The sequence below is a fragment of the Balaenoptera physalus genome, assembly GCF_965194825.1.
Source record: "Balaenoptera physalus genome assembly, chromosome: 5".
NCBI lineage: Eukaryota > Metazoa > Chordata > Mammalia > Artiodactyla > Balaenopteridae > Balaenoptera > Balaenoptera physalus.
Genome location: NC_138884.1, coordinates 45790055 through 45812235, shown reverse-complemented (window position 1 = coordinate 45812235; position 22181 = coordinate 45790055). Strand labels below are relative to the sequence as shown.

At 38.0% G+C, this 22181-nt stretch overlaps 1 protein-coding gene across 1 annotated transcript in view; it reads right to left on the bottom strand.

Annotated features, from left to right (window-relative positions):
- The window catches only part of LOC309661718 (stearoyl-CoA desaturase 5-like), a 386110-nt gene that overhangs the window by 131608 nt on the left and 232321 nt on the right, over positions 1-22181 (bottom strand). The window lies entirely within an intron of this gene.

The window sequence follows — 22181 nt, the reverse complement described above, 5'->3', positions numbered from 1 at the left end:
GTATAAAAAAAAAGATACATTGATTAATGGAACAAAATAGAGAGACCAGGAATAAACCCACATGTATATGGTAAATTAATTTGTAACAAAGGAGCCAAGAATATACAATGGGGAAAGGACAGTCTTTTTAATAAATGGTGCTGGGGAAACTGGACAACCACACGTAAAAGAATAAAACAAGACCAGTGTCTTCCGCCATACACAGAAATTAACACGAAATAGATTAAAGACTTGAATGTAAGCTCTGAAACCAGGCTTCCATAAAACTCCCAGATGAAAACATAAAAAAATCCTTCTTCACAAGGATCTTGGCAATGATTTTTTTGGATATGACACCTAAAGCACAAGCAACAAAATAAAAAACAAACAAGTGAGTCTCTATCAAATTAAAAAGCTTCTGAGCACCAAAGGAAATAATAAACAAAATGAAAAGGCAACCTATGGAATGGGAAAAAATATTTGCGAACCACACATTTGATTAGGAGTTAATATCCAAAATATGTAAGGAACTCATGCAACTGAATAGCAGAAAAGTCAAATAATCCAATTAAAAAATGAACAAAGAATCTGAAAAGACATTTTTCCAAAGAAGGTATTCAAATGGCCAACAGGTAGCACATAAAAGATGCTCAATATCACTAATTACTGGGAAATGGGAATCAAAACCACAAGGAGATATCACTTTACACCTGTTAGTATGGCTATCACCAAAAACATAAGAGATAAGCATTGGCAAGAATGTGGAATAAAGGGAACCCCTCTGCACTCTTGGTGGGAAAGTAAATTGGTATAGCCATTGTGAAAAGCAGTATGAGGTTACTCAAAAAATTAAAACTGGAACTCCCATGGGATCCAGCAATTCCACTTCTGGGTTTTTAGACAAAGAAAATAAAAACAATAACTCGAAAAGATATATGCACCCCCCATGTTCATTGCAGCATTATTTACTATAGCCAAGATATGGAAACAAAGTGTCCACTGATGAATGAATGTATTAAAAAAATGTATATATACACAATGAAATATTATTCAGTCATAAAAAAAGAAAGAAATCTTGACATTTGAGATAACATGGATGGACCTTGAGGGCATTATGCTAAGCAAAATATGTCAGATAGAGAAAGACAAATACCATATGATCTTACCTATATGTGGAATCTAAGGAAAACAGAAACAAACAAATAAACAAAACAAGGTTATAGATTTAGAGAACAAATTAGTGGTTGCCAGAGGTGGGGGAATGGTGGTATGCATGAACTAGGTAAAGGGGATCAAAAGGTACAAACTGGCAGTTATAAAATAAATAAGTCATTAGAATGTAAACTACAGCACTGAGACTATAGTTAATAATACTGTATAGCATATTTGAAAGTTGCTAAGAGTGTAAATCTTAAAAGTTGTCAATACAAGAAAAAACAATTTTGTAACTATGTATGGTGACGGATGTTAACTAGAATTATTGCAATGATCATTTTGCAATATATACAAATTTTGAATCATTGTGTGTACACCTGAGACTAATATAATGTTGTGTGTCATTATACTTTAATTTTTTAAAATAATAATACAAATTTAAAAACCCACCTTTTGAAAAAGTGGCCCAAAATTTTGAATAGACACTTTACCAAAGATATATGTAACGCAATTTAGCACATAAAAAGCTATTCTATATGATAGTCATTAGGGAAATGCAAACAAAAGTCACAATGGTATTCTTCTACACACCTATTAGATGGCTAAAATTAAAAAGATTAATGATAGCAAATGTTTTATTTATAATGCTTAACCTGGAAACAACACAAATATTTATCAGTAAGTGAAAGGATAAACAACTTGTGGTAAATCCATATAGTAGAATAGTCGATAATAAAAATAAATACATTATAGATAAGTGCAAGAATGTGGATTAATTACATGATAATTATGCAGTGGAAGAAACCAGGCAAAAAACAATATATACTGTATGACTCTATTTATATAAAATTCTATATGCAAATTAACCTGACGTCTAATGGAATCATGTCTAATGGTCAGTTGATGGGAAGAGCAAAGAGGGGTGGGAGGGCAAGTTTATAAAGGAACAATAAAAATCTTTGGGGAGGGCTTCCCTGGTGGTGCAGTGGTTGAGTATCTGCCTGTCAATGCAGGGGACACGGGTTCGAGCCCTGGCCTGGGAAGATCCCACATGCCGCGGAGCAACTGGGCCCGTGAGCCACAACTACTGAGCCTGCGCGTCTGGAGCCTGTGCTCCGCAACAAGAGAGGCCACGATAATAAGAGGCCCGCGCACCGCGATGAAGAGTGGCCCCCACTTGCCGCAGCTGGAGAAAGCCCTCGCCCAGAAACGAAGACCCAACACAGCCAAAAATAAATAAATTTAAAAAAAAATGCCACTTTGGCATAAATATGGTTTTGAGCTGAAAGCAATTGAAAATCAGCAGATGCAGGAAGAAATCTTCCCTCCCCTTTTCTCCCTAAAAGCAGGGCATGAATTTTCCCTGAGACCGGGGCCCCCTCTCCCGAACCAGGAAGAAGAGAGTGACTCTTGTCACCAAAGGTGGAGAATGGGCACTGAGATGAGTCTACATAAACAAACCTTATGAAAATAGCGCTTATCTCCCATCAGTTTCCCCATATATTTCCTACTCACTTTCCTCCAAACCCCCTTTCCTTTCTTAAAAATGGAATATAAGCCCCCAAGTCTAACTACTTCTTTGAGTTTCACTTCCTTCCTGTTGGACTCTTTCACACAGAAAATATTAATTAAAATAATTTATGTTTTTTCTTCCATTATTCTGTCATTTGTCAGTTTACTTTGCAGGCCCCTAAGAATAAACCTAAGAGGGTAGAGGAAAGAAATTTCCTCTCAGACATCAGCAATGAAGGGGAAAAAATGTTTTAGTGGTGACATGGGAATGAACTTTGGAGTTGGTCAAATCATCACAATGGTCACATCAGTCATCTATGCTGAGCAGCCCTCCCTTGGTATTCTTGTCCTGCCTCTATTTCTCATGATATCTGGTAGCACTGCAGTGCCCAGGAATGTAATGAGCTCTCTCCAAGGTGAGGCCTATATGCAGGTATTATTTTATAGACTATTTCCAGAATCTTGCTCAAGGTAAAACCATACAATTCATGTCCTAAGTTCGAAGGCAGCTCAGCTCACAGAGAAGACCTTTGAGAAAGCACAACATGCTTACGGGTCTCTGGCATGGTATCAATGTCAGCCTCTAGACTGTGTCAAAAGCAATTCTGCACTCCCTCGTATTGACCAAACATGGGTAAAATACCTCTTCTGGTGCTTCCTTCTCTCTGATGATGTAGCTACCTGGGAGCCTGTAAGAACTCACTAATACTATGCTTTCTAAGAGCAGTTTCTGCTCTCACTCAAAATTGTCCCCCACATGGTATAGTTTTTCTTTAATCATGTGGATAGCTTCAAGATTAGTTTTTTGGTTTTTGGTATTTTTTACAATGGGATAACTTGATATTATATCTGAGAATACCCTTCCCAGTAATTCTAGTCTCCTTGACATCAGTAAGATACGGAAGAGAAAAACCTTTGTAAAATGGTGTTAAGGAAAATTATCCAAAAGCCTGAAAAAAACTAAAGGGACTTTTGCCTGTTCTTTCTTAGTTATGCTAGGGTTTGATTATCAGGCCTGCCTGCGGATTATCTGAATCTCTAGGCATGTACCTTTGCATCTTTGTTTAACTTGTTATTTACTATTGATAAAGGTATGGTGTAATTCTGAAGGGGTTGATGTTAATTGGTACCTTGATTTCTGTCAGATAGCAATACAAATAATGTCTGTTCAGTAAGGATGCAAATGATTCCTTTCTGATGGAAAATACAATTTCCAAAATTCAGAATGTTAGCTGATTTTCCCTACAGAACATTAGCTATTTTTTATCTAAAATCAGTAATCCTATTTAAGAATTCTTCCAGCTACTATAAAAGCTTCTACCCCATTTAGTTTTTTTGAATCAGCACTACCATCATGCCAGTTCTCTTATTAATGGGTTCATTAAATATGTGCCATATACTCATTTTACATTTGCATGAGAGTCATGAGTTTAATTTATGAAAATGATACTTTGACAAGGAGCAATTGTGAGTAGCACAATGTGCACCAGTCAACAAACCATGGGCACACAAAGTAAGGGCTACCTGCATGGACATACACACCAAAAAACCGGTCACTTTCAAACAGTATCTCTGCTATCTTTTCCCTGCTTTCATTTGGGTTCATAAGACCTCAGATTTCCCAATACATAGTAGATATGTTAAGTTTCTCTGTTAAAAATATGGAGGCTTATATTTGTTTTAAGCTCATATATTATTTTTAATCAAAATTTTGGACTCTGCCCTTTTCCATAGGATAGTTAGTGCCTAGTGATTTGAGGGTGGGTCTGATAACAGGCTCCTATCCAAAGCTGAGATTTATTCTGGAAAGTTTAAGCCTGCAGCTCCATACTGTAGGTGTCCTTACACCTACAACACTGAGGTGTCCTTACTCACCACCACCTCCCTGCCCTGCTTGTTCTCGCTGTCTGCCTGGAGAGAACCCTGGGGAAAACCTCCACCACTGCCCCACTCTTCCTTCTTTTTAGTCTTCCCCCTTACTTGGGGAGATTGCTTGTACACTTCTGCTTTTCCTTCTCCCTTCCCTTTGCCCCTCTTTTACCAAGTCTAATCATACTCCTTTGATGGGACTATTTCCCTTGCAATCAACTTCATTGCAATTGTTTTGATTAGTGGTTATTGGCACCATTCCCCTATCAAAAAGAACTAATCAAACACCTGACCTGGTGGGTGGGGATCAATTCCACCATGATGAGCAAAGGAGAGCTGAGAGGACACTGATTTCATAAATGTACTCGTGAATGTTTTAGTTATAAAGAGTTTTGTGTCCCTATACCATTTAGTAATTGTAGGCCTGTGAAACTGAATTTTAAATTAACAAAAACTCTGCATTGTTCAATTCAAAGGATATATTCTACTTACTATTTTGTACCAGAACAAATGTTGAACTGGCACCAAAGATGAATGACACATCCTACCAGCCCTCAACGAGGTCACAGTCCAATGGAGTTGATAGGCATGTACATATAACATGCAAGATTTCTTTTATAAATATTGCAGAGGTATAAACCAGGTGAAATTAAGGCATAATTAGGGAGAAACACATGATTTAAGAATCTAAAAAGGCTTACCGGGGGCATTACATTTTATTTTATTATTATTTTATTTTAATGAAGTCCTGTTGCATTTTATATTGAGTTCTATGATCCATTTTGAGATCCATTTAATGTATAGGAAAAGTGTAAGGTCTTTGTCTAGATTCATTTTTTTTTTTTAAACATCTTTTAAACATCTTTATTGAAGTATAATTGCTTTACAATGGTGTGTTAGTTTCTGCTTTATAACAAAGTGAATCAGTTATACATATACATATGTTCCCATATCTCCTCCCTCTTGCATCTCCCTCCCTCCCACCCTCCCTATCCCACCCCTCTAGGTGGTCACAAAGCACCGAGCTGATCTCCCTGTGCTATGCGGCTGCTTCCTACTAGCTATCTATTTTACATTTGGTAGTGTATATATGTCCATGACACTCTCTCACCCTGTCACATCTCACCCCACCCCCTCCCCATATCCTCAAGTCCATTCTCTAGTAGGTCTGTGTCTTTATTCCCGTCTTGCCACTAGGTTCTTCATGGCCTTTTTTTTTTTTTCCTTAGATTCCGTATATATGTGTTAGCATACTGTATTTGTTTTTCTCTTTCTGACTTACTTCACTCTGTATGACAGACTCTAACTCCATCCACCTCATTACAAATACCTCCATTTCATTTCTTTTTATGGCTGAGTAATATTCCATTGTATATATGTGCCACATCTTCTTTATCTTTTTTTTTTTTTTTTGCATGTAGCTGTCCAGTTGTTCCAGCACCAAAATTACACACGGAGAAACAGACAATCTCAATAGGCCTATATCTGTTAAAGGATTTGAAACTATAATTAATAACCTGCCGAAAAGAAAGCACTAGGGCCAGATTGGTTCACTGGTGAATTTTAACAAATATTTTAGGGAAAATGTATGCTTATTCTCTAAAAATAGAACTAGAATGAATACTTTCTAACTCATTCTATGAAACCAGCATTATGCTAACACCAAAAGCATACAAAGCATTACAAAAAAAAAGGAAAAATTCAGACAAATGAATATAGTTGCAAAAATCCTGAACAAAATATTAGTCAATCAAATCCAACTATGTATGAACAGAATTATACACCATGGGCAAGTGGGATTTATTCCAGGTATACAAGGCTGGTTCAACATAAGAAAACCAACTAGTGTAATTCATCATATAAACAGGTTAAAGAAGAAAAACTATATGGTCCTATTAATAGATACAGAAAAAGCATTTGACAAATCCAGCATTCATTCATGACAAAAACGTTCAGTAAACTAGAAATAGAAGGGAACTATTGCAACTTAATAATGAGAATTTACAAAACACCTACAGCTAATATAATACTTATTAGTGAGAAACTAGATGCTTTCTCACTAAGATTAAGAACAAGGCAAGGGGGCTTCCCTGGTGGCGCAGTGGTTGAGAATCTGCCTGCTAATGCAGGGGACACGGGTTCGAGCCCTGGTCTGGGAAGATCCCACATGCCGCGGAGCAGCTAGGCCCGTGAGCCACAACTACTGAGCCTGCGCGCCTGGAGCCTGTGCTCCGCAACAAGAGAGGCAACGATAGTCAGGGGCCCACGCACCGCGATGAAGAGTGGCCCCCACTTGCCGCAACTAGAGAAAGCCCTCACAGAAACGAAGACCCAACACAGCCAAAAATAAATAAATAAATAAATAAAAAAGAACAAGGCAAGGATATCGCCTCAACACATTTTTTTCAACATTGTCCTAGAATTCACAGCTAATATAATTAGACCAAAAAAGGAAATTAAAAGTATATAAATTGGAAAGGAAGAAATAAAACTGTTTTTGTAGATGACATGATCATCTATGTAGGAAATCTCACAGAATCAACAAAAAACTTTGAGAACTAATAAGCAATTATAGCAAGGTTGCAGGATACATTTTTCACATATACAAATTAATTGCTTCCCTGTACACCAGCAATGTACACCTGGGTTTTGAAATTAAAAACACAATATCATTTACATTAACACCCAATAATGAAATACTTAGGTATAAGTCTAAGAAAATATGTGTAATATCTATATGAGGAAAAACTATAAACCTGTGATGAAAGAAACCAAATAATTTAAACAAATGGAGAGATACTACATGGTCATGTATAGGATGATCAAAATTGTTAAGATGTCAGTTCTTCCCAACTTGATCTACAGATTTAATTAATCCCAATCAAAATCCCAAGTGATCTTGTGGATATTGACAAACTGATTCTAAAGTTTATAAAAACCCAGAATGGCTGACACAGTATTGAAGGGAGAGAACAAAGTTGGAGGATTAACATTACCCAAAATCAAGACTTACTATAAAGTTAACAGTAATCAAGACAGTGTGGTATGGGCAAAAGAATAGACAAATAGATCAATGGAACTGAATAGAAAGCCCAGAAACAGACCAAGACAAATACAGTCAGCTGATTTTGACAAAAGAACAGAGGCAATATGATGAACAAAGATAGTCTTTTCAACAAACAATGTTGGAATAACTAGACATCCACATGCAAAAAAAAAAAAAAAAGTGAATTTAGAAACAAACCTTACACCTTTCACGAACATTAAGTTAAAATAGAGCACAGACCCAAACATAAAACACAAAGCTATAAAACTTCTGGAAGATAACATGGAAGAAAATCTTCCAACTCTACAACACTCTGGAAAAGGCAAAATTATGGAGACACTAAAAAGATTAGGGGTTGCCAGGAATTAGGGACAAGAGAGGAATGATGAACAGGTAGATTACAAGAATTTTTAGGGCAGTGAAACTATTATGTATGAGACTGTAATGGTCAATACATGTCATTATACATTTATCCAAACCTATAGAACGTACAACACAAATAGTGAACTCTAATGTAAAACTTAATTAACAACAATACATCAGTATTGGTTCATCAATTGTAAAAATGTACCGCTAATGCAAGATGTTAATAATTGGGGAAAAGGGAATGGGGCGTTGGCAGGAGAATAGAATAAATGGAATCTCTATATCTGCTTAATATTTCTGTAAACCTAACACTGCTCAAAAAAAAGTTTCTAATTAAAGAAATAGTGGCAGAGAGAGTTGTAGATTTGTAGCAAAGTGCTGATTCATGAAGGTTTTAGAGATTTAACAAAAATGCAGTAAGTGATTGCTTAGGGCTAGGAGGCTTGTGGGGATAGTAGGGTGATAGGTATGGGATTTCTTCTTGAGGTGACAAAAATGTTTTAAAATTAACCATCGTGATCATTGCACATATCTGTGAATATACTAAAAACGACTGAATTTTACACTCTAAATGGGTGAGTTATAATCTTATATGAATTGTATCTTAATAAATCTGGCTAAAAAATTAAATGGCCTAGACTGTGTTATTAAATTAAATAAACAGCACTTAATAGTTTTTCTATTGCTGAAGTGTATGCTGTAAGGTTCTAACATATCACTTCTTCCCAGGAAGTCAATAATGTTTAAAAGTATAAAATTTCAGAGTTAATATCATTTTTTTACAGATTTCAATGACAAGAGAATCACAGATGCAAGGGCCAAGAGCCATTAAAATAGTTTCCTTCCAGATCACGGACTAATGAATAAGATTTCCAAATGTCAATATTGATGGCATGGAAAAGTACACAATATTAATTTGGAGTGAAGCTGTCAGCATTTCTTTCTGAATGAAAAGGATTACAAAACCCTCTTCCCCAAACACACACGTACAAATGCCGAAGAGTGCATCCTCCTTCGTGAAGCTACCAACTCAGCAGCCTTCAATGAAGGGCATACAAAAGATGGACCGCACTACAAATATCCGTTGTTGCCACCACCTCAGTAACAGAGGAGTGGCTTTATCATCGGAAGTAATCGAAAGAAGAAAGAACAGATGGACGTCTGGTTTATGGGGACTCACACAGTAAGCGTCACCCGAGGTGGAGGGCTTGCCACGAATAGAAATTAGGGGTTAGAAAGAGGGAACATGAGCGCAACAGAGAGGAAGACGGTCTGGAGAAGGGATGCTCAATTATTTTATTCGGTTGTTCTATTTTGTGATATATGTCTGACAAACTGATAGCACAGAATCGCATTCTCTTACTGAGTGAAACTAATGAGTGTAATTATTTTAAATTGAGGCTATCTTATAAAAAAGCTGAAGAACTCGGGGGCTTCCCTGGTGGCACAGTGGTTGACACTCTGCCTGCTAATGCAGGGGACACGGGTTCGAGCCCTGGTCTGGGAAGATCCCACATGCCGTGGAGCAACTAGGCCCGTGAGCCAGAATTACTGAGCCTGCGCGTCTGGAGCCTGTGCTCCGCAACAAGAGAGGCCAGGATAATAAGAGGCCCGCGCACCGCGATGAAGAGTGGCCCCCGCTCACTGCAGCTAGAGAAAGCCCTCGCCCAGAAACGAAGACCCAACACAGCCAAAAATAAATAAATAAATTAATTAATTAAAAAAAAAAAAAAAAAGAAAACCCCAAACATGATAAATATCAATACAAAGAAAACCATGCCTGGGCACATCATACTCAGATTACTGATGAGTAAAGATAAAGAGAAAATCTTTAAAATATCCAGAAAATAAAAGACACAACACATACAGAGGAACAAATATATATATATAAAAAAAAAAAAAAAAAAAAGCTGAAGAACTAAAACCAAAAAAAATGATTTCTTTTGATTCTTTTAAAATATCCTATGAAAACCTAGCTTTTAATAGGGACTTTAGATCGCTGTTATTTGGGGTAGTTTGTACACTCTCTTCTATAGTTTCTAATTCACCTCTGTTTCATCAAGTGAAAAATCACATTTCATTGTACTTGTGCTCCATTTGTTCTCCATATAACATCTTCCCACCCTTGTTTTAGTATTATCTAAGATCTTGGGAGATTTCAATCAAAAACATGTGGATGATTTTGGACTCTAAGCTTGGAGCATCAACCAATTATGTTTGAATTCACGAGACTGAAATAGCTATTGGCAATAGTGTAACCAAGAGAGGAGATCCCTTCTTACACCTCACACATGTACATTTCACATGAGTGCCTTTACTGTAGCTTTATGACAAAGATGTTTAACCACCTGGCAATGAAAAAAAAAACAAAACACTTTGGTGCTCTAAATTCTTGTCATATTCTTCAAACTTATTGTCCTAAAAATATTTGTATAAACAACTGAATTTCAAAGGCATATTTTTAAAAGCTTTCTTATTATATATGCATATAGATCAACTTCTTAAACACTGTAAGCTGTAAGATGGAAGAATTCCTGCATCTAAGTGCATGCTTCTTTTCTTAGACATATTTGCACAATCATTGCAGGCTAAAATTGATGGTGCTCCTGAATGCAAGTTCCCTATAAGGTAAAATTCAGTTTCCTGTACTTCATTCCTATAATCTATAAATATTGAAATGAGGTAACTAGAAGGTAAGTTCATTTAAATATTTAACTAAATTATTTTTGTAGCACATTGAATATTGTTTATTAGCATATATATTTTAAGGCACTGACTTACATAGGAACGATCCCCAGGGTGAAAACATGTATGTGATGTTTTAGAGAATAAAACAAAATTATTTTTATAACATATGTATATATATAAATGCATATATTAGCCAATATCCATTTGTAAACCTTTATTCTATTCAAACTTAATACTCCACTTCCAAAAAGATATGTCCATGTAAAGTTAATAAAGCTCACCTCTTAAAATATGTCTATGTTTAAAAGAAATAAAGGTGCACTATACACCAAATTCAGTTATTTAAATTTGTATTTCATATATAAATTGGACTACACTGCATTATGTAATACTCCATAGGTACTGAATAAGTAATAAAAACTAAAAATAGTATTTATCTAGATGATATGATTGACCAGAAGGTATGTCCTGAATTATTATAAATATTTCAAGAGGAGGAGGATTATCTATAAAACCTTTTTCATCTGAAGTCCTGAGTCTTATGATATAGATAGAACTTTATCTAAACATGTAGAGTTTCCTGATTTCCTTTGAAGAAATTGGTAAGAAACTCTTTGAAAAGAAGAAAAAAACAAAACAAAACAACAAAAGCAAGGGGCAAGTTAAAACAGTTTATGTTGCTCTTTGTTTTACTAGATCTTATTTAATTTAAAATCAACTTGAAATCTCTAGTAATATGTAATGTTTACTTAAGTAGAAGCAATTAGACAAATAGTGTTTTAAGTACAGATGTGCCCAGCCACTCTGATAATTCATTTTAAAGACACCTTAAGAAAATAGGCTGAGATTTCCAAATAGATTTAGTTACAGGAGGGCTGGCTAACAAAGTCACTTCTAAAAGTTTGTGCCCTGATATTACAAACACCAATATAAGATATTGCCTATTATCTTTAGATCTCAATTTTGCATTAAGTTTTGGATGTATAACTGTAAAAAGCAACTTTATAATTCAGTGGTATTTGGGGGCAAACTTAATAATATTTTTTCCAGAAAAAAATATAATGGAAGCAAAAAATCTCTATTCAATTGGAATTTTAAAATTTTAGTCACAAAATTAATAGAGGCACATAGTTTAAAAAGTCAAATAGCACTAAAATGTTTACTTTGAAAATTAGCTTTTCACAGAAGCTGTGGAACTTGGGCAAGTCATTTACCTGTCTGTGCTTCAGCTTCCTCATCTGTAAAATGGGGATAATAATATGTCAGATTCACAGAGGTGCTGTGAGGATTAAATGAATTAACGCACGTGAAAGACTTGGTACAATGCCTGGCCATAGCAGGATCTTTATAGATTCAACTATTATTATTACTGTTCCCACCCTCAGAAGTAATCGTCTCGATTCCCATAAACAGTCTCCGTCTCTTTCAGAACAGAATTTTTCCTCCTACTCTTAATTAAATGTAAATCTGTTTGAGGGGAAGCACAGGGTATGCATTCATATTTAGTTGAAGTTAAAATTTCAAAATTTGGAACACATCTACCTGATTCCTTTTTCTCATCCTTCTTGATAGAATATGGAATGTTTGTTTTCCTGTTTATCTAATCCAAAATATTCAAAACACTTTCAAGGTCTGTAGAGAACAGACTTGTGGTTGCCATGTGGGGGGGTGGGGGGAAGTACTGGGAGTTTGGGATTAGCAGATGCAAACTAGTATATATAGGCTGGATAAACAACAAAGTGCTACCATATAGCACAGGGAACTATATTCAGTATCCTGTGATAAACTGTAATGGAAAAGAATATGAGAAAGAATGCATATATATATATATATATATGTGTGTATATATATACATATACGCATATATATGTGTGTATATATATATACACACATATATATGTGTGTGTGTATATATATATATATATATATATATATATATACACATATATATAACTGGATTACTGTGCTGTAGAGCAGAAATTAACACAACATTGTAAAGTCAACTATACTTCAAGAAAATAAATTAAAACAAAAAACTCTTTCAGGGTCTGAATAATAATCATCTTTCAGAATTGAGCCTGAATTTACAGCTGGACTTACACATATATCTTTCTATCTCAAAATATATTTTATAGAGGTAAGTTATTGTCTCAGTTTTTGTCATTACTTATAAGCTTATGTTTTGATAGAGTTTATATGGAAATACCATGTGGCATAACTGCCTATTTCACACCCTAGGAGGTGGGAAGGGTATAAGGACTCATCATCATCGACCCAGATTCTCATCTGATTCAACTAATTGGCATTTCAGTCTCACAAGCAACATTTGAAATTTTTATTGCAAGGAACTAATGGGATGAAGAACAACACAAGTAATCAAATCAAATAAAGGCATCTGCTGGAGTGGGATCCCAGGGTCCCACCCCACAGCTTTTTATGGAGAATTTTGTTTTCATGGAAAGGCCAGAATTCCCTAGGGGTGGAGTTTCATGATCAGAAAGTAAAGAAAAACCTCTATGGATTATTAATATCAACACACAAAATAATACAACTGCATTACACATTTCTCAATTTAGAATAAGGATAGCATGTATGAACATGTTTTGGGAAGGTTATTGAAATTCTCTAAATCACTTTGATATCCTTAAGTTTCTTAAGGCATTTATCAAAACTCCACAAGAACAGAACTCTTCGTTGTTGCTTGAGTCAATAAAAATCTGACTCAACTTCTATTTTAGGTCACAGATTTTTAATGGAGTAAACCAGGATTTCCTTTGTAATGAAACTACAAGGCCTGCACTATACTGCAATTCAGTAAACTCTGAATTATAAATGTAAAATTCCTTTTGACAGTAAGGAGTAGCATAATTCTTTGTTGGGAGCAACATTATTGGACAATTTTTCTTAAGAAACGGAGAATTTATTAAAGCATCTTATGGGCTCACAGAATCAATAAGAGGCTGAAGGACTGGGCTTGGGAAATAAGTAGAAACCAAATACCCCTGGATCAAGGGTGGGAGTGGGTGAGGGGGCAGGACCATATTTGCCTTTTGGTTGGACCCTGCTGCCCCCTTTATTTTTGCCTGTTCAGGACCAACCAGGAGCTAACAATCCTCTTATTTTTAGTTTTTTTTGAGGAACCTCCCCTACTTCTGGGTATATAGTTAATGGAATTGAAATCAGGATCTCATTAAGATGTCTGCACTCCTACATTCACTGCAACAATATTATTCACAATAGCCAAGATGTGGAAGCAACCTAAATGTCCATCAACAGACGAATGGATAAAAGATATGTGAGATATATATAATGGACTATTACTCAGTGTTAAAAAAGAAGGAAATCCTGCCATTTGTGACAACATGAATGAATGTGGAAAAATTATGCTAAGTGAAATAAGTCAGACACAGAAGGACAAATACTACATGATACCACTTACGTGAGGAATCTAAAATCGTCAAATCACAGAAGCACAGAGTAGAATGGTGGTTGGCAGGGGCTGAGGGGAGGGGGAAAAGAGAAGGTGTTAGTTAAAGGGAACAAAGTTCCAGTTATGCAAGATGAATAAGTCCTAGAGATCTTCTGTACAGAATAGTGCCTCTGGTTAGTAACACTGTACGTGCTCTTAAAAATTTGCTAAGGGGATAGATCTTACGTTGTGTTCTTATCCCAAAATAAGAAGAAGAAGAAGAAGAAGAAGAAGAAGGAGAAGAAAAAGGGTGGAAGAAAAGAACAACAACCTGCTTAACACAGAGTGCAGGTCACAGCCCCACTCTCATCTGCAGGTGAAGTGGTTTCCACAGTAGCAGGAAACACGCTGCCTCTCAATAGGAAATCACATCTGGGTTAATTCCGCAGAGTCAGGGGCGGGTGGGTGCTGGACAGTCGAAAAATAACAAGCACAGTTTCCCAGATTTACATCTATTCATGTACATGAAACAGGCTGGGACCTGGGAGCCTTTGCTGCAGTGCTGCAGTGCTTGCACCTGGACAAATGTCTCTTAGAGCAACAAAATGCGAAGAAACTATAAGGGACTAAAAATAACTGCGTGCATGCACAGTTGGGGCAAATTCTGGACAAAAGATACAGAAAGACAAAAAAGCCCAACTGCCACTTCTGAAGAGCTAGAAGCAAAAACGGGGGTCGGGAGCAAAGGCTGGGCTCTGCGCATGCCCCCTGCACTCAGCACCACCAAAGGGGTGGGCAGACCACCTAAGCCACCCCTCCGGCCCAACCCCGGGACACACCACTACCTCCCCCCCATATAAGGAACCAGCTGCCCCCACCCCCACCCCCAGGAAGCGAGCAAGGGAACCTGTTGCTTGTTCTCGCTCCCCCTGCTGCAGCAGGGGTCCCAATAAAGCTTTGCCTGAATTTCTTGTCTGGTCTCTGATCAATTTCTATTGATTAAGGAGGCCAAGAACCCTGGTCAGTAACATACACACTTCAAATTCCAGAAATTGTAAGTCCTGCTGAACACAATTATCTTTCAGATAAGGAAGGGTACCACCCACTCACCAAAGGCAGAAAACCTCAAGTCTCTGCATCCAGCCCCAATCCTAGGGTCTCTGGATGTTGTCTAATCCTCCTCTAAGATGGTCACAGGCACATCTACATCATCAGAAACCCACAGAGTAATGGTGAATGTAACCATCACTATAGTGGTCTATATAAAATGGTCTGACAAGGGAAAGGGATGGGGGAGGAAAATGAGTTATGGAGCATGGAAGGAAACATGTGTAGGCATGTGCTTCTGCATCATTCGTGATACTGTGACGTCCCTCAGCCATTCTCTGCTCCATGGTCACCTTGTTCTCAGCCAGCACCAGGCTCATTGGTGTCTTCACTTGGTGACATGATCCAGACCTTCATTTCTGAAGGAACTGAGACCTTCACAGCCCAGCCAATGTGGTGTTGTTGCCTCTTGAATTTTCATAAGATATAGATGTAGGCAGGCAGCACACAAGATCCCTTTGATCATCAGAAAGGATTTCTCCCACCCATCTCATAACACTTTTTTCCCAGCTTGCCTAGTGATCAGCAGAGCCCAGGATGCCAGGGGCAGCATCAGCTTTAATTCAGTGGAGCCACTGTTGTGCCAGCTGGTGGACGCATCCCTCCTATAGGTCAGACCATCTCTAAGTAATCAGAGTTGCAACTTAGTGACAGGAAGAAAAGGGTTTGTAAGCAGGTCATTAAATGGTTCACAAGTGAAAGTGGAAGTGGTCACTAGTTCAGAAGAATAGTCAGGTCCTATAAAACAATGTGTCATAGAAATGGTCAAGATATATATATACACACTACTATATATAAAATAGATAACCAATAAGAACTTACAGTATAGCACAGGGAACTCTACTCAATACTCTGTAATGACCCATATGGGAATAGAATCTAAAAAAGAGTGAATACATGTATATGTATGACTGATTCACTTTGCTGTACAGCAGAAAGTAACACAACGTTGTAAATCAATTATACTCCAATAAAAATTAATTAACAAAAATAAATGATACCAATCAAAAAAAAAAAAAAAAAAAAAGAAAGATGTGACCCAGGGTACTGCTTCTGCCACTGAAGAGCTCTAGCTCAGCTGCCCTGGACCCATCCATATAGCTGGACAGGCCATTGCTCCTGCCTGCTGTGGTGCCCCCCTCCCCCAAGAACTCCACAACTGCAATCACAACAATAAAATCCGACTGCTTCTTAATCTTTTCCCCACTTGTTTCACGACTCTCAGTCTTGGGTTGCAGGATCCCAATGGCTGAGCCCAAGGTTCAGGCCCTCACACTGGCTGCCAGGGGCACCAAGAAGGGGAATCTGCTCCCTTCATTCACTGTCATTCTGAATGAGTTGATACACCTAATCGTTGTATTTTCATGTCTTCCCAGAAGAAAGCTGTCAAGGAACAGCCTATTGTAAACAAATTCTATTTAGAGTATAACTGAAGAACCAAATTAAAATAAGAATCCTAAGCTTCAGTTAAATAAATAAATAATAAACACATACATACATATGTACATACATCAAAAGAAGAAGAGAACGTAACAGTTTATCCTCCAACTGACACATGAATACATTCCTTACTCTCAGCAGGTTCATAGAAGCAAACAGGGACCCCTGAGAGACTCAGGCCCTGTGCTCTCATTTTCCTTTTTAGTGCCGATGAAACAGACTCCAAAGTGCTCACGTGGTTAATTATTGGCAGAACTAGAGTGAAGATGCCACACTAAATATTGAGCTTCCTGGGAACACCATGCAAGCCTTACACATCCACCGCAAGTCACACGGTGCCTGTCACATAGTAAGCCCCAAATATTTTTTACTAAATGACCGAGTCCACACACTTTCCAATATATTAAGCTTTATGTACCTCCACTAATAAGCATTTCACAGTTAAGGATTGAATTTTAGACTTCCATTCCCCTCATCTCCTTAATTCCATGCTAACTGAAAGATAGCACCTCGAGAACACAGGAATTCTAGACATTCTGGTGATTCAAGTCATGTTGCAAAAGCAGAATTGTTGCAGGTTTTCTTCCTTCCTCAAATAATACTTGGCACAGAAAAAGCACACGGATGCAGCACACTGCATTTTCCCCTGCCAGCAGCTCGCTCATGGAGCATCTACTCATGAAAACACAATTTTTAAAATTTATTTATTTATTTTATTGAAGTATAGTTGATTTACAATGTTGTGTTAGTTTTAGGTGTACAGCAAAGTGATTCAGTTATACATACATATATATATATGCACATATACATATATATATTCTTTTGCAGATTTTTTCCCATATAGGTTATTACAAAATATTGAGTGTTTTCCCTGTGCTGTACAGCAGGTCCTTATGAAAACATTTTAATACCCAGATAGATAACCACTTATAGGTATTACAAGGATACCATTCAAAATAGGGAACAGTAAGTGACTCCTTCACATTAGGTCAGGCAGAGTTTTCTCATTTACTTTTTAAGTGGTTTTTATTGATTTTGTTTTGTTTTGTTCTGTTTTATTTTGCCTAAGAACTAGTGGGACAGAATCATTGAATGCGTAAGCTGAAAGGACTCTGGACCAGTCCTCTAATGGAACAGATGAAGAGAACTCACCCAGAGACCAAGGACCTGGCCAGCACTCCTATCCCAGGGCTTTATCACCACCACACATGGTCTTGGGGACCACGTTCGTTGAATGCCTACCACTTGGTCTGTATCATATTTGATTTTACAGAGAAATAACAGTCACCTTTTCCTCCCTATCGCAGAAGGTATTCTTGTGACTTTGATAGTGAGAATGCATTTTAAAAACATTTTTAAAGCACATCTTTCCAAATGCGAATATGAATATGTGGATGTTTTTGGTCTTGTACATTCAATAATATGAAACTACAGTGACTGAAAGAGTATAACTAAAGTAGGAAAGAACACTCTCTTTTCTCCCTAAAAATGTGTCAGAATCATTGCGCTTATAAAAGCCTGGAATCACAAAAGTCATTGATGAAAAATATGATTGGGATAGCTCCAATTAGATACTTTCTAAAATAGTTTTCTTTCCTCTTTCTCAAGTATTTTAAGCTACAGAGAAGCTCCTTAACTGTAACAGGGTTCATTGAAGACTGACTCTTCAGAGCTGAGCAGAGCCCAGGCTGCCCTCAAGCGCATGTGTGGGAGAGATGCTCTCAGTTCAAGGCAGGCTCTCTGTGCCCTGAAATCTGGCTAAAGCTGCACAGTGCTACGAAGACAACTTGTGAGGAAAGAGCGGGGAGTGTGCAGGAAAGCAACAGAGCCTGGCTCTCAGGGAAGATCACGGTACAGGGGCCAAATAGTCTGGGTTGGGCCTGGTCCCCAGTCCCCAGCAAACTTGGAAACACCACGAAATCACTTCAGAGTCTCTCAAACAATATGTCACTGTGAAGTCCTTAAATTCTATACCAGCTCTGTAACTCTTTATTTTCACCGCTTAATCCAGGGGTCCCCAACCCACTGTGCGAGGCCTGTTAGGAACCAGGGGGCACAGCAGGAGGTGAACAGTGGGTGAGAGAGAGAGAGAAGCTTCATCTGTTGCTCCACACTGCTTGCATTACCACCTGAATCACGCCCGCCACTGTAGCTCACATTACTGCCTAAACCATCCCCCCTGCTTCCGTGGAAAAAACTGTCTTCCACGAAACTGGTCCCTGGTGCCAAAAAAGTTGGGGACCGCTGGAATCGGTTTGCCACAATTTACCATGTAACCTCTTGTAATTCTCATTAGGTTTCAGCAGCTTTGGACTTGTCACTTACCTTGACATCGGAGCTCTACAAAATTGTCTAAATTAATGAAAAATTCCATAGAGCATGATATCACGTATCTTAAGAGACTGCCTTTCTGTTAATGTTATTCATTGGTTACTAGACTTACTTACCTGTGGTTAACCTATCTCAAAAGTTAGCAAATATTATTCAGCAGAAACGAATGTTTCTAATACAGTGTGTCAAAAATTACATTAAATTTTCCCCAAGATATAGTCCCTAATACAATTTTTGCTTCCCTTATTATGTTACAAATGATAAAATGACTGCCTGAAAGTTGAAGTTGTCTTGAAGAGTTTAGCACCCTCAAAAAAACACTTCTATATAGACTTTTTCTTATTTGAACACATTACTGTTTTTAATGATTTCTTCTGAAATAATTATAAACTGACAGGAAGTTGCAAAAATAGGACAGTAAAGCCCCAAGTAATCTTCATGCGGTTTTCCTAATTGGTTACATTTTATGTAACAATAGGATACTATCAAAGCTGGGAAATTGACATTGCTACAAGGTATATGTGTGCCACATTATCACATGTGTTGCCACCACCAAGATCAAGATACATAACTGTTCCATCACCACAAAGATCTCCCTCCTGTTACCCCGATATATAGTCACACTTACCTTCCTCCCACCCTGGCCCCCATGCACCATCCCTAAAACTTGGCAACCACTTATCTGTCTCCTTCTTTGTCATCTTGAGAATGCTATATAAATGTATTCATATAATATGTGACCTTCAAACACCAACCTCAAATGTTGGCTTTTTTCATCCAGCATGTTTTTTGAGATCCATCCAAGTACTTGCATGTATCAGTAGTTAATCCTTTTTACTGTTAAGTAGTGTTTCATAGTATTAATGTACCACGGTTTGTTTAACCATTCACTTATTCTAGAACATTTTTATTGTTTCTAGTTTGGGACTATTACAAACAAAGCTGCTAGAAACAATCATGTAGAGATATTTGCATGGACATAAAATTTAATTTCTCTGGGATGAACGTATATGATACTTTTGAACATTTTTGGAAAACCAGTGTATATAATTATGTTGTTCTGTTGCTTCTTATGTCACTGAAAGAAAAGGATGAACTTGGTGATTTGAACTCCCAGCTCAAGTGCCACATAAATGACCATGTGCCCTGAAGGAGACCACTGTCTCCTGTAGCTACAGGGCTGGAAATCAATCACAGAACCTCATCCTGCAACTGGTTGAATTACAATGCAAGTTGAACTCCCAGTTTTGAAGGGCATCTACTGTTGAATCAATGTGAGGGCATTGATTGGGAAAGAACTGGATCTTATAAGTCGGGATGGGGACCCGTGGGAAGATCCTGATGAAGCTGGGGATATTGAGCCCCTAAACTGTGATGAATCTTTTATTACCAGTGGTATTGGCCTCCCCGGCCCCAGCAGAGATGGCTTCCTCAACCCCAGTGGAAGCGGCCTCTCTACATACAGGGTATCAGCCTTTCCATCTCCTTCTGAGAGGATTAACCCTGCATTGCCTGAGGAAAGGGTCATAGCCTCCCCTGACGCAATTGTCATGTAACATAATTATTAGTCTCCTCAGGACCCACCCCTACCACCCCACCTTACTTCTGGACCTTTAACTAGACTCAAGCTCAGCAGGTCCCTAAAGGTGGGATACAATCTGTGACTCATGAGGAAGTGCATTACATTCCAAAATAATGACTTCCATTTTCTAAGTTACACAGACAAAATCTTGGGAAATGTGTGGGAATAAGTACTAAAGGTGTGGGAAAATGGAAGAAGGAATTCCTTATAAGGTTGAATGAGGCTGAATGCATGGGCTCACTAAATAGGGCTTCTGCATTTACTGTTGCAGCTTGAGGAATTAGAAAGGGCTCTAGCAGTTTTGTTGGTTGGTTGGCTGAAACACAGGCCAAAAGGTAGCCCCCCATGAGTACCCTGGAAATGCTGGACTTGCCTCAGTTTAAGCTAGAGAAGAGCTTCAGAGGCTTAGGGATAGAGGAATGTTAGAGTAGATTTGTCACTTAAAACCTGCTCACCTGACTGGGGGGGTTCCAGAAGTTTTACCTTCCATCAATACTGTGAGGAATAAATCTATGAGAGGATCCCCAATATCCTTTGTGGACAAAGAATGTCACCTGCCATACCAGTAAACAAAGGATGTTGCAGCCACCAAGCCACCAGCCACTGCAGCCACCCCTGATAGTGCACCCTGAGGGGATTTAAGATGTAGAAAAACAGGATACTGGCCCTAGATAGTTTAAGTGCATATCAAAGGAATAATTTTATTAGGCCCAGATTCTTACATCTTCCCATACATAGAAAAGTGTTAAAATCGTTAACTTGAGACGTCTGGTTTTCCTTTAATTAGCAGGAAAGTTTTGATGTTTGATTACTTGGGGTTTTTTTTGCAAAACTCCTATATATTCTGTTTCTCTTTGGAACTGTCCCCAGAGCTATCTGAGAGGCTGTATCCCAGGCTTAAGTCCTCAGTTATGTTCCAAATGCAACATAATTTTCAACTTTTAAGTTGCGCATTTTTTTTCAGTTGACACCTTGAATACTCTATGGTTGCTTTCTCTGTAGATCAGACCTCACAGTGGGAAATGCAGTCACTGCATTGGGAAACCTAAATGCAAAGAGGGTAATTGAATCCTGAGGTGGTAGGGGCCAAGTGACAATATTCAACCACTGAAGGCAAAGTGGACATGGTTACCTTAATGTACAGCAGAGTCAAAGCAGCAATCAGAACAGTCTGACTCATGCTGACTTATGGTGTTGATTAATTGATCATGGTGTTCCTAGAAGTGAAATAGATAGGAAGCCTACTAAATTTGTACTTCTCTGTAGAAGCAGAAAAGTTCTAGGTCAAGTGAATAAAAGTCGAACCTAAATCATAAAAACAGAGAGTCACATCCCTTCAATACATTCCTAGACATGAGCCAGTTTATGGATCCCGAACCCCTGGAATGAAGGAGAGGCTGGGCCCCACTGAGGAAGGACCCCAGTGCACTCTGAAAGTTTATACTGTCAATTCTTGCCCCAGCCTTCCCCAGAATGATGTTTGGCATTTTACCAGAGTAACTGTGCATTGGGGAAAAGGAAATTATTAGACCTTTTGGGGAACAACTGACTCTGGCTTTGAAATGATACTAATTCCAAGAGACCTAAAACATTGCAGGGGCCCAAAAGTCAGAGTAGAGGTTATGGAAGTCAAGCGACTAATGGAGTTTTAGCTCAGTTCTGTCTCACCATGGGCCCAATGGTTCTCCAAACCAATC